Genomic DNA, 11,768 nt, shown 5'->3' with positions numbered 1-11,768 from the left:
TGCGCCACATGACATTTGCAGTCGATTTCAAATAAAACCACTAATACTTCGACACATGTTGTTACTTTGTTCTTATTAGAAAGTGGACACATATTTTTAGAATAAAATCAGGAGTTTAATGGTAAAATAAGTTTGTAGCAGTTTTATCTTGAATTTAACACTTGACAGTAGAGGTGTGCCCATTCACCTGTGACTGAAAATAAATGTTTTTATCTTTACATGAAAAAGATAAACAAACCATTACACTCTGCCACGAGTGTCTTCTGGAGTTAAATAAATGATCAATTATGCTACGATCTTTTTTTATCGTTTCATTTCAAAATAAAATACTTATGGTTGGCCCACCCTGACATTAAAGAACTTACAAATTCAAGGATAAATATTTTTTAACGATTTAACTAACTTTAGATTGACACATTTTTAAACATTTGTTCATTTCAAAGATTTTACTCCAAAAATCATGCCAAAGCATTCTAAATTGAAGTTTATCCCAATTAAAATGACATTTTTGATTATGTCAGTAATCTGTTTATTCACTCGGACAGTTGCGTCACCTGAAATTTTTAGGCTTTGAGATACCAAAATATGAAATTAATTATATTACCAAAAATGTACACAAAGAAGGTTCTGTAGAACCAACTGATATGAGCCATGAACTGATCAATTTATTTAAATGGAAATAATAGATTCAGACACAAAACATGCATGCATGTCATTGACCCAAGTTTTGTTATCACTGTTACTGACAAATGTGGATAGAGCAAAACAAAACATCTCTGTCCCATCGAGACAGATGTCTTAGGTTTCTTCAGATTGCTTAAAACAACTGTCTGTGACATGATGGAAACATTTTTAAAAAACAGCTTTCAAATATTTTGGTAATTCAAGGAGTTAGAAATGTCTTGTTCCATTATAAGCACTTGTAGACCACTTCTTTAAGTTTTCCCATTTGGTTGTATATAATGTAGCGTAATGATGCTTAGTTTCCCCAAAAAAGGTTTTGTGTGCTTGTAATTGTAAAAACACAGGCTTTATTTTAATAGAGTTAACAGATTAGACTTTTCTCACTCATCATTTATGAATTTAAACACAATTCTTGTTTCCTTTTGTCCTTTGTTGTCTTGTTCATTATGGTTTGTGTATATTTTGTCATAAAGAGTTCACCAGTCCTCAGATCACCATAATTTAACAATTGAAACACAGAGGGTTTTTTTTGTCTCATTTATTGTTTGTTTGTTTGTTTGTTTGTTTGTTTTTTTGTCTTAAAGTCTGTAGAATCCCCTGAAAAAATACCCAAAAAAGTCTTCAAGTATTCCCCAGATGTTTCAGAGAAACTTTTTCATACAGCATATACATTCCAATAAAAAACTACATGCAAATTCCTCAACATTTTCTAGAAAATCTTCCCTAAAATTTCTTATTATATCCCCAAAATGTAAAAATACATTCCCCAAATTCAATGAAAATGATGGAAAGTTTTTCTAAACATCCAAATTCCCCAAAATTCATAGAGAAAAAATCAAAGGAAATTTCTGTGAAAATAACAACAAAAAAGAACCAAACTCCCCCTATAAATTCAAATGAAATTCCCCTGAAATATAGTACATTTCCTTAATTTTTAAAGTGCCTGAAAATGTCCAAATAAATCCCCAAAAAATCAATTCAAATTTCCCTCAAAACTTTCAATGAAACTTTTTAGAATATGGAAACATATCCCCAGAATTTTTATGAAAATACCATAACATCCAAACATATTCACAAACATTTCTGAGGGACATTCCTGAAAATTTCACAGCAAATTCTCCTAACATTTCAAGCAAATCCTTTAAACTTTAGTTGACATTTTGAACAATTATCAAAAATACTTTACTAGCAAAAATTATTGCTGTGTTGCAGAAAGGCCAAAACATAATAAAGTCTTCATATGTACATGCAGGGTCTTATGAGGTTAGGATTGAGACATCAGTTTAACATTGCAGTCACCATGGATTGGCCTCAAAGCCCCCTTCAGTAACCAAATGTCCACTGTCCTTCATACTTTGCCCAGTTCTTTTAGAGTCTAAGGTTACAGATGAAATATGGACACACAGGTGTGAATTCTGCACAACAGCATAACAACAGAGCAAATGCAGCGTCCATGACACACTGAAGATGAGGGGCCTCTTCATATTTCATTGTTTTGTTTTGACTTTTTTGTCCGACTTTACCTGCCTTTATCCCTCAGGACCAGACATTCTTTGAGGAGCAGATGTATTGTTGTTTATAGCCACACCTTCTGTAGAAGCAGGGACAGAACAAAAGTAGCCAGAGCCTCAGATGAAGCACAGGAGGAATTTTCTGTCCACAGATTTCTTTTTTCCTTTATAAAATTTGGAATAAATCTTCAACATGCTGCTGCTGATCCTGTTTGCTGGATATCTGAGCCTATGTTCTACACAGTTAAGTAAGTAAACCCCTACAGAAGACCCTTTAGAATATGTTTTCTGTCATTTAGCTCTTATTTAAGTTTTTAAAACAAGATTTCCTTTATTTATAATGTTTCTGCAGCATCTTTTCTCTCTGACCCAGAGACGTCAGCCATGCCTCCTTTTGAGCATTCAGCCCAGGAAATATCATCCCTGTTCACACCTGATTCAGCAGACAATGGTAGGTGCTTTTACTGTGTAATAATTGTCAAATAAAATAAGAATTTTATCCTTACATAGCTGAGATGATTGTTTTAATTGTATTTTGTTTGTTTGACAGTTATAGTAATTCTAAGAACGACTGTCAGGTCCACTGTGGAGCTAAATAAAAGAACTATTGCTCTGCTCTTAAACCAGGTCAGTCACTAACTTAGTTCACACATTTACATTCATGTGCTCAGACAGTTTAATATCACATCTGTATAACTGATGACTCTATGAAAGTTGCACAGTGGACACTGGCATATGATGACCATTATTTTGTATCTTACAGCTAAAGGGAATTATCCAGAAGATACAACCAGGTCTTGACTTCCAGCTGACCTTTAAGAAAATTGGAAAGAAAATTGAAAAGAGGATCCTACCTTAGCTTTTACCTTAAGAAGCTCCTGAAAATGCTAAATGGGTTACTTCAGATTGTTTCATAATCTATGAAGCTGAATGGTCATTATTAACCATCATGAAGGGCTTATTGTGTGTCTGAATGGATGTTCAAAGTCAAATTCATCATTAAGAAGGCCTGATTTGATAACAATGATATAGATATAGAAAGTTCATCTCCCTTGGTGTAAAGATATGTTAATAAAAACCTTCTCAACTCCTGGTTCAGGACTCAAAAGTGGGCCATAAAGCCACTTTCAGTAGGCCATGGATGTATGCATGGAAAAAATATGGCAAAAGTCAATGACATGCTTTTATTTTGAAGGATGTGTCTCCATTTTTCTTTGAATACATTTGGTTATGACTGAACATTTTAAGAAATTTGGGTTGCTATTTGTCATTAAGGAGATGGTGCTGGGTCTTGATGCTTGACGAGTTGAGGGTCACTGCGTTATTTAAATATCAGAATTTAGGCCTCCTTTGGGAAACAAAAAACAATTGTTTCTGTTAATGAACACAGTATAGTCCAAATGAGGCAAAGGTGTTTCTTTATACACAATATTCCTATATTTCATATGGATTAATGTACTATACAGTGGTTCTCAAAGTGGGGCCCAAAATTTTGAGAGGTCTTGCCAAGTAGGGCTAACTTTCGCCTCATTTTACTAGTTGGGTTTTTCTGCTGTTTGCTAAATCAGGCAAATGAAAGATTAAAGTTCAATATATGTTTGTGTGTGCATCAGTGCACAACCACACATGCCAAGAGAGGTCTGCTTTTTGATGCCCTCCATGCATCAAAAAGCATGGTGGGCCATCCAAAAATATATGATAAAAAATTAAGAAAGAAACCATTAGCCCTTAAAATAGGTCTGAAAATACAACCCTTACTGTCCTATTTCTTTCATGAGTTAAATTCAGATTTGTGAAACCCCAACTGATAACAAGGACCTTGGCTTTGTAACTCAAAAATTTAGTTTATCCTTCAGTCAGAGCGGCTATTTGTGCAAAGCTGAAAGCATATCCCTCAAAGCAAATATGGAATATCTTGCTCACAAACAAGGGTCCATAATGAAGCAAACTGACCTCGAATTCTGACCTCCAAAATTTAACCAGTTCATTCTCCATTCGTTCATTGAGATATTACCTTCATAACCGTGGCCCAGATGGACATGAACATGGACAAACGATACAAAAGCATGATGCCCCAGCCTTAGAGTCTAAAAAACAAAATGAAATCAGTTTTATTCCAATCAAAAATATTCACCCAAAAAAGACTGAATAACATTTGTCATCAATTGTTAATCATGTGATAGTCACTTGAAGGGAATGGCCTACAGCCTTCGTAAAACACTGATCACAGGCTTCACAGCCAACTTATTTCACAGATTACACAGACAGACTGATCCTCACTCATCTTTGTTTCTGTTTTCACTTTAAGATTTTAACATTTCTACTTAAAGTAGCTATATATATAGTTATTGTAGATGAAGTAATACAGGTGGATGTTAAATAGTGTTCAACAGTAGTAGTGTTCACTGTAGTTCAACCTTTGATCAGTAGAGGGCAGCACAAGCCCACAAGGTAAATCCTCTCTTTCTGATTCAGCCTGCTGAAATGATTCCTTTTTTATCATCCTGTAACTAAAATAAAAAAATAGTGTTTATCACACTTTATTTTATGTTGATGCGCTCACAAAACTTGTCTATGCCTCAAGAACAAAGAAATCTTTTTGTTGACACAGTCACATCACCATTTCATGTGCCGTTACAAATTCAGCTTAGCCAATTTCAAGGTTTAGAAACATCAAATATTTTGTGGACAGTGAGAAGCAATCCTCTCTACAGTTTATTATTGATCTTCATTATCACCTCCCAAAGCTTTAGGAAGGATTCAGATTTACACGTCACACACTTCAGTTTTTGTTTGTTCTTAACAGTGGCAGAGGAAGTTTAAAAATGCTGTTGAACTGTTCCACTTAGTTTTGTTTACTCTCCTATTTGATTACACCAAACTTTGCTTGAAGCCATGAATATTTATTTCACCTAGGAAGGAGAAGTCCTGACATCAGTGAAAATTTGGCCATTGAGATCTAAATAAGGTTGAATGAATGGAAGAAAGATTAGAGGAATCACAGGATAAAAAGTTGGAGATAGTAAAAAATCAGAGTACCAGTAGCTGAGAGATTCCAACACTGAGTCCTACATTTCCCAAGATGCCTTTTTTCATAAGACCTTTATCACCAGGGTAATGACTGCTTCAGTTATTTACATGTTCACAGTTGACCCACTGATGTTGTGGCTTCAGTTCAGCACTTGTAGCTTCCACCAAGTTGGGTTTTCTCAGTCAGAAGTGACTGTCTTTGAGGAAGATGTGGAGAGAAGTGAGGAGAGTTGCAATGTTTATCAGCCTACACCTATGGCTTAATCTTTACCACAAAGTTTCTGGAATAAGATGATTCTAGCTGTGATGATTCCAGTTAGAGTTGTTTATCAGTCTTAAGAAAGCTCAGTTGCCATGAAAGAGCTGTTAATGTAACAAGAAAAATGTAACAAAAACTCCTAATGTAATGGACAGTTTTAAGCCTCATAATGTAACAAGAAACACAAAATATAACAGCAGCATTTTGTCACATTATTGACCTGTTATTACATTATGAGTTGTTATATTTTACTTGTTACATTACACAAAGTCATTACATCAGTTCTTTGATGTTTTTATCCTCAGAGAAAGAGAGACTAGTGGGTCACTCAAACCTAGAAAAACATGACTCACTAAGACCTGGAGGTTTCAGATTCCTCTGGTTCCCAGGCTCCACACACACACACGTAGGCTGTAGAAATTGACACACATGAACATTTTTATACACATTATTCATGCTTTCATTTTAGTTCATGGTTGAACTCTTCTTTTTTTTTTCTTAATACAAGCAACAGACATCCAACTTATCAACCCATAACAGTCAGTAAATCTGACAATGTTTAGGAAAGTTGATGAAGATGATGATTTTTGGGTTGTTATTCAAATTAACCTAATATAACTAAGTAAAAAAAAATTATTTTTGTCTTGGATAACTCTTAATGTTTGGAAATTAAAACAACATAATCACATTTTTGTTCTGAAAAAGCGCTTTTAACTCTAAATGTTACTATCAGTATTTGGTGTTACATCCTTTGAGCTCTACAGCAGCTACATTGTTCAGATCCTTGTTGTGATTTTATTCATATCACTTTACTGTTTTGGTTTAGCTGTTGACATCCAGCTGTTTCCAGAAAAAAGCCACTGTAGAGAACCAGATAAAAGACAAAGTAAGCAGCTAGCAAAAGAGCCATTTGGAGGTAGAGATCAAATCAGAAGAAACAGGGAACAGAGACTATGCTGCTCTTTATTTAAATGTATTCTTCATTATATTAGCTTAAATAGAAAGCAATTAAAGGTTCTTTGAGTCTTGTTTGATGCTTTAGCATAGTGTCCATTATACCACAAATGGACAACGTTCTGTATGAAATAAAGAATAAAAATAACAAAGATTTTCATGATGGGAAAGATGTTTTTGTTCTTCTGCCCATTTGCTTCAGTACGAGCTCATGAGAGTTACGGGGGAAAGGGTGAGTTGTTGTGTGTCTGGTTGTATACAATGGCTGCTAGTGGAGTGATTAGCTGGGACATAGCCACAGCATCAGTTTTGTCAGAACTGGACAACATGTCTTTATGAATAAAAGGGCAAAGAGCAACACCAAAAGTATTTCATGACGGAAAAGATGTGTTCGCTCTTCTCCTTGTCATCTTCGGCGTGGGTTTGCTATCATTACTGGTGGGGTTTGCCGGTGTACCCAATGGCTGCTGCCGCAGTAGCTGTTAGCTTGGATGTAGCCAAAAGCAGCAGTTTAATTAAAACTGGATCACATTTGCCTTTAAAACAAGAGCACAGAGCTACACTGAAAGCTTGTCTCTGCAGAGAAGATGTTTTTGCATGTCCCCCAACCGGCCTTGGCATCAGTTTTATTCAAAGAGCTCTGCCATTAACAATCTACGGGGCAGCGTAACCTGTCATTTCATAAGAAGCGCATGCATGACAAGTTTGAGTTAAAAAGAGCTGATGAAATAGCGTTGGCTATATGAGTGTTTATAATTCAGATGCAAGTATGTCCAAGTTCTCTGGCTTGTCTACCTGAATAAAGATGCTTCCTAAAAGTATATTCCCTTTCTATGGTTGCTTTTAGATGGGGAACAGGCCTCATATTAATCTTTGCCTGGAGCTCTATCCTGTACATTTTTAACCAACAAATCTCATACTGCCATCTCCTAACATTCAAGTTAATCACTCCTAAAGAGGCGCTGTAGTCAAGGGAATCATAGTCTGCAGGGTGGAGTTCATACATTTTTTTTTTTCTTTTAAGATTTATTTTTGTGCCTTTATTAGATAGAGAAGAGGAGGACAGTGTACAGACTCAGAAACAGGGATGAGAGACAAGTGGTGTAGGGCCACAGACCGGATTCAAACCCAGGCCGCCCGCGTATGTGGTCGACCATCTGCACGCCCCAGTTCATTACTTTGTTATGCCTGCAGAAGCGGCAGCTTTAAGGCCTAAAAATGTTTTAAAAAGATCTACTATGTCAGGGATTTTGTCTCACTTTTACAGCTCATAAAGAGGCCTCAATATTGATTTCAGTCTTCTTCATATCCACCTAAAATCCTCACAGGACCTTGAAGTGATAGAAGTGAATCGGCCAATCTTGGTTTAGTCTGACTTTAAAAATCTCTGTATGTAAGATGATCTATCTTTAGCTTTAGTCCCTCCGTCCTCCTGCCTTCATCCGTACAAATCAATGTTGCACCGTCCACATGATCACATGACGTTTGGATGTTTTAAGCCCTTGGGACAGATCAAGCTGCGTTCAGACGACGTCCACACACGGACCACATACAGAACACATGCAGGCCTGATCTGTTCTCCTTCATCATGGACCTGAGACTCCTGTTTGTAGTTTCTGCTGTTCTCCTGGGGGCCACGCTCACCATCTCACTGGCAGACCGAGGCTCACAATGCAAAGTCAAATGGTAATTGTTTTTTTCTTTACTCTTTTTTTATTCAAATAACTTCCTTAAGGAAAGTTGGAGCTTTAATTTATGTGATGTCTTCACCTTTGGGGATTTTTTCAATAAATTCTCTGTAGTTTTGAGCAATTAAAAAAGCTTTCTTTGATTAAAAAGTCCATGCAGCAGATGTTTCTAAATGTTCACAAAGCAGATGCTGCATCATGAGACCAGCTTGTAGACAGAGATAACTCTTTGTGTGTGTGTTTTAGTTGCATGAAATCCATTTCTGTCACAGCGTAAAAGGGTCAGATCCATGTTAGACAAGGAACTTATGCAGTCAAAGCTTTCATTTTTCACGCATGTTATCGAGGATATGTGAAGGCTAAAGGGCTCATAAGACTCACATAATTCATACCAGTGCAGAGAAATACAGACATTTGACTGTTGTTGACAGAATATACTGCTTGTGAGGTTTATGTTTTTATTAATTGTGATTTTGTTTTTTCTGTTCGTGGGGGCTGTACAGGTTGTTTGACATCTCATGTAGTCTGGTCCAGGGAAGGCTGGTGAACCAGATCAAGGCCTGGCAGATCAGGCAGAGCTGTCTGTTTGCAGCTTTAGGAGAGAGGTGCTCTTATGAGGTCAGAGACATCGTCTTTAACTAATATAATGTTGAAATATGATCATTTGAAAAATCTTAAGTTTATAAAAATGATTTCTAAGCACGAATGGGAAGCATGCAGACAGATGTAAACATCTTCTTTGTGAGATATCCCATTGATTTCCATCATATGACAATTAAATAATCAGCCTATATACTTGTTGTTAAAATGTCTGCAAGCAGTACCACATGGTAGGTGTCAAGCATGATGATGTTATTTTCTTTTGTTATTCAGATCTGTGATCTGATAAAATCGTCATGCTCTTAGACCGTGCACACCAAGTCTGATGCATTTATTTTTCTCTCCATTGCAGTCTCGTACTAAAAAATTAACTGTGTCCATTAATCCAATAGAGTCCTTCACATATTTTAGTTTGTTGAGAGAGGAAAACTCTCATCATACATTAAACCATTTTATTGCTAAATGGATATACGGTTTTACGTGGCTAAGAAGGCTCTGCTTTGACTTTCCAAAGACCACATTGCTAGATACCCCCATTTGGATAGATACATTTATGACAATGCATACTGAATACAACAGAATTAGTGTGAAGCAACAAATCCATAGTAGCATGAATCTGAATATGAGGGTGCAACAAGCTTAATGCTATAATGGAGGAAACGGGTGTATCCATCTGCTTTGCAAGAGTAATGCAGCACAGGGTTTCACAAAATCAGAGACAGGAATGGATGACAAAAGATAAGATTATAAAAGATTAAAAAAAGAAAAAAGGTGTTCAAATCATCTTAAAAATGAAAAAAGAAGCATCAAAATCTGCAGGACTGATAGTATCCTTTTTCCATTGATAACAAACTGAGCTTGAAATATGCAGTTGTCAAATGTTCCTGACTATTTCTGAACTGTTTTCCAGCTTGTGACGTCTGTTCCATACGTGATCACCGCCACGCACACGTCTCCTTCCACCAAGAAAGTGAGCGACCTTCAATTTCTCCTGGAGCAGTCTACCATCTGCAAAGTGACCGTAAGAGTGGATTTTTTTTTCTTGTACACACTTTCTTGAAATACACAGAACTTGAAATCTAACTACCAGCATCATGAATCCATTTTACCATTTTACTTAGTATAAGGGGGGTTTCCCATGAGGCACGATTGTTCCTGCTTTCACTTTAATGACATTGTTTGATGCCTTTCTAATTATATTTTATACAGTCTAACCAAGCAGGAGCATTTCAACCACTCCCATCAACATTGATTATTGCTCTGTACCCTACCCTTTTATTCTAAAGAGAATTGGGTCACCCTACCTCTAGACATGAACATGCAAAATGTTGTGGTATGGCTGAGTGGTGGGGGGAAAAGGGCTGTGGAACTGGTCCTCAGTGTGTCATTGTGAAGATGAACATTGATTTTTTTTCTAACTGTTGATGAAAAGTCAAAGATGAAGAGGGTTCTAAATGCTTATCAGATGCTGTTTCTGGTGTTGCCCATTCAACTAAATGTTTCTCTTCTCATTCTTCATTAACCCTGTTTTGTGAATGTTTGTGATCAGGGTGAGGCCGTGTCTGAGTTCTCCAAAGATCCGGCTGATAACAGCACAAATTACTGCAGCCTGCAAAACCTGATGGATGGTAAATATTTGATCTGTTTACTTGGCAACATTAGCATGAGAACATATTTTATAGCTTATTTTTATGGTTAATCATCCCTTCTTAATGAGGCTCTTCCTCCATGTTCAGGCAGTAACCTGATCAACGCTGAGGGATACAAGCAGTTCAGCAACAAGTGGATCTGTTCCGGCTATGAATATGCAAACTGCACTTTTTAACTGGAAACAAATGTCTTTATGAGTACTGCCCCTCTATTATTTTTACTATTGCCAATATTTACTGTCCCAGTTAAAAAAAACTGCATTGTAATTAAATCTGAACATTTATACCTGAAACAAATTCAATAATCTTAAAATAATATGACAGTTGATGTCTATTAGAAGAACAAAAGACCTATATTACATTTTTTACACAAAAAAGAAATAAATCAATGAAATAAAAAGCCTACAGCAGCTCTTTGTGAGATTCTTCATGATGATCATGGGGTACTTACATTTTCTTGTGTTTGTGTTGGTAAAACTTTTCTTTTTACATGTGGATTGTGCTTGTTTCATCTGTTTTTAATTATTGATTTCATTGGAGAGGCAGACAGAGGTGTGTAGCATTTGGAGCCAATGGACAATTCCCCTAATGGGGATAATTAGGTGTAGCTCATTGTATTATATAAAAATGTAGTTTAAATAATATAACCTAACACAACGTAATGTAACACAACATAACGTAACACGACATGATGCAGCACAGCGTGACATAGCACAGTATGACATAGCACAGTGTGACATAGCACAGCTTGACATAGCACAGCGTGACATAACACGGCGTGACGTAGCACGACGTGATGTAACCTAATGTTACTTAACACAACTTCCTGTAACACAACCTCACTTAACACAATATGATGTACCACAATATGACGTTACACAAAATGATGTCACACAACATGACGTAACCCACTGTGACTAAACACAATGTCAGTTAACACAGCATGACTTAACCAAACATGACTTAACCCCATGTGACTCAAGGAAACATGACTTAACAAATGTAACACAACGTAATGCAACACAACGTAACACAACACAACCTAACGTAACACAACCTAACAGAACACAACCTAACGTAACACAACCTAACGTAACACAACGCAATGTCACACAACGTAATGTAACACAACATAATGTAACACAACATAACGTAACACAATGTAACGTAACACAACGTAACGTAACACAACCTAACGTAACACAACCTAACGTAACACAACCTAACGTAACACAACGCAATGTCACACAACCTAACCCACACAACGTAACGTCACACAACGTAGCGTCACACAACGTAGCGTCACACAACGTAGCGTCACACAACGTAACGTCACACAACGTAGCGTCACACAACATAACGTCACACAACGAAATATAACAACATAACGTAA

Source organism: Cheilinus undulatus, linkage group 13 (genome assembly GCF_018320785.1).
Source record: "Cheilinus undulatus linkage group 13, ASM1832078v1, whole genome shotgun sequence".
In the NCBI taxonomy this organism is placed as follows: Eukaryota; Metazoa; Chordata; class Actinopteri; order Labriformes; family Labridae; genus Cheilinus; species Cheilinus undulatus.
This window is presented reverse-complemented; position numbering follows the sequence as displayed.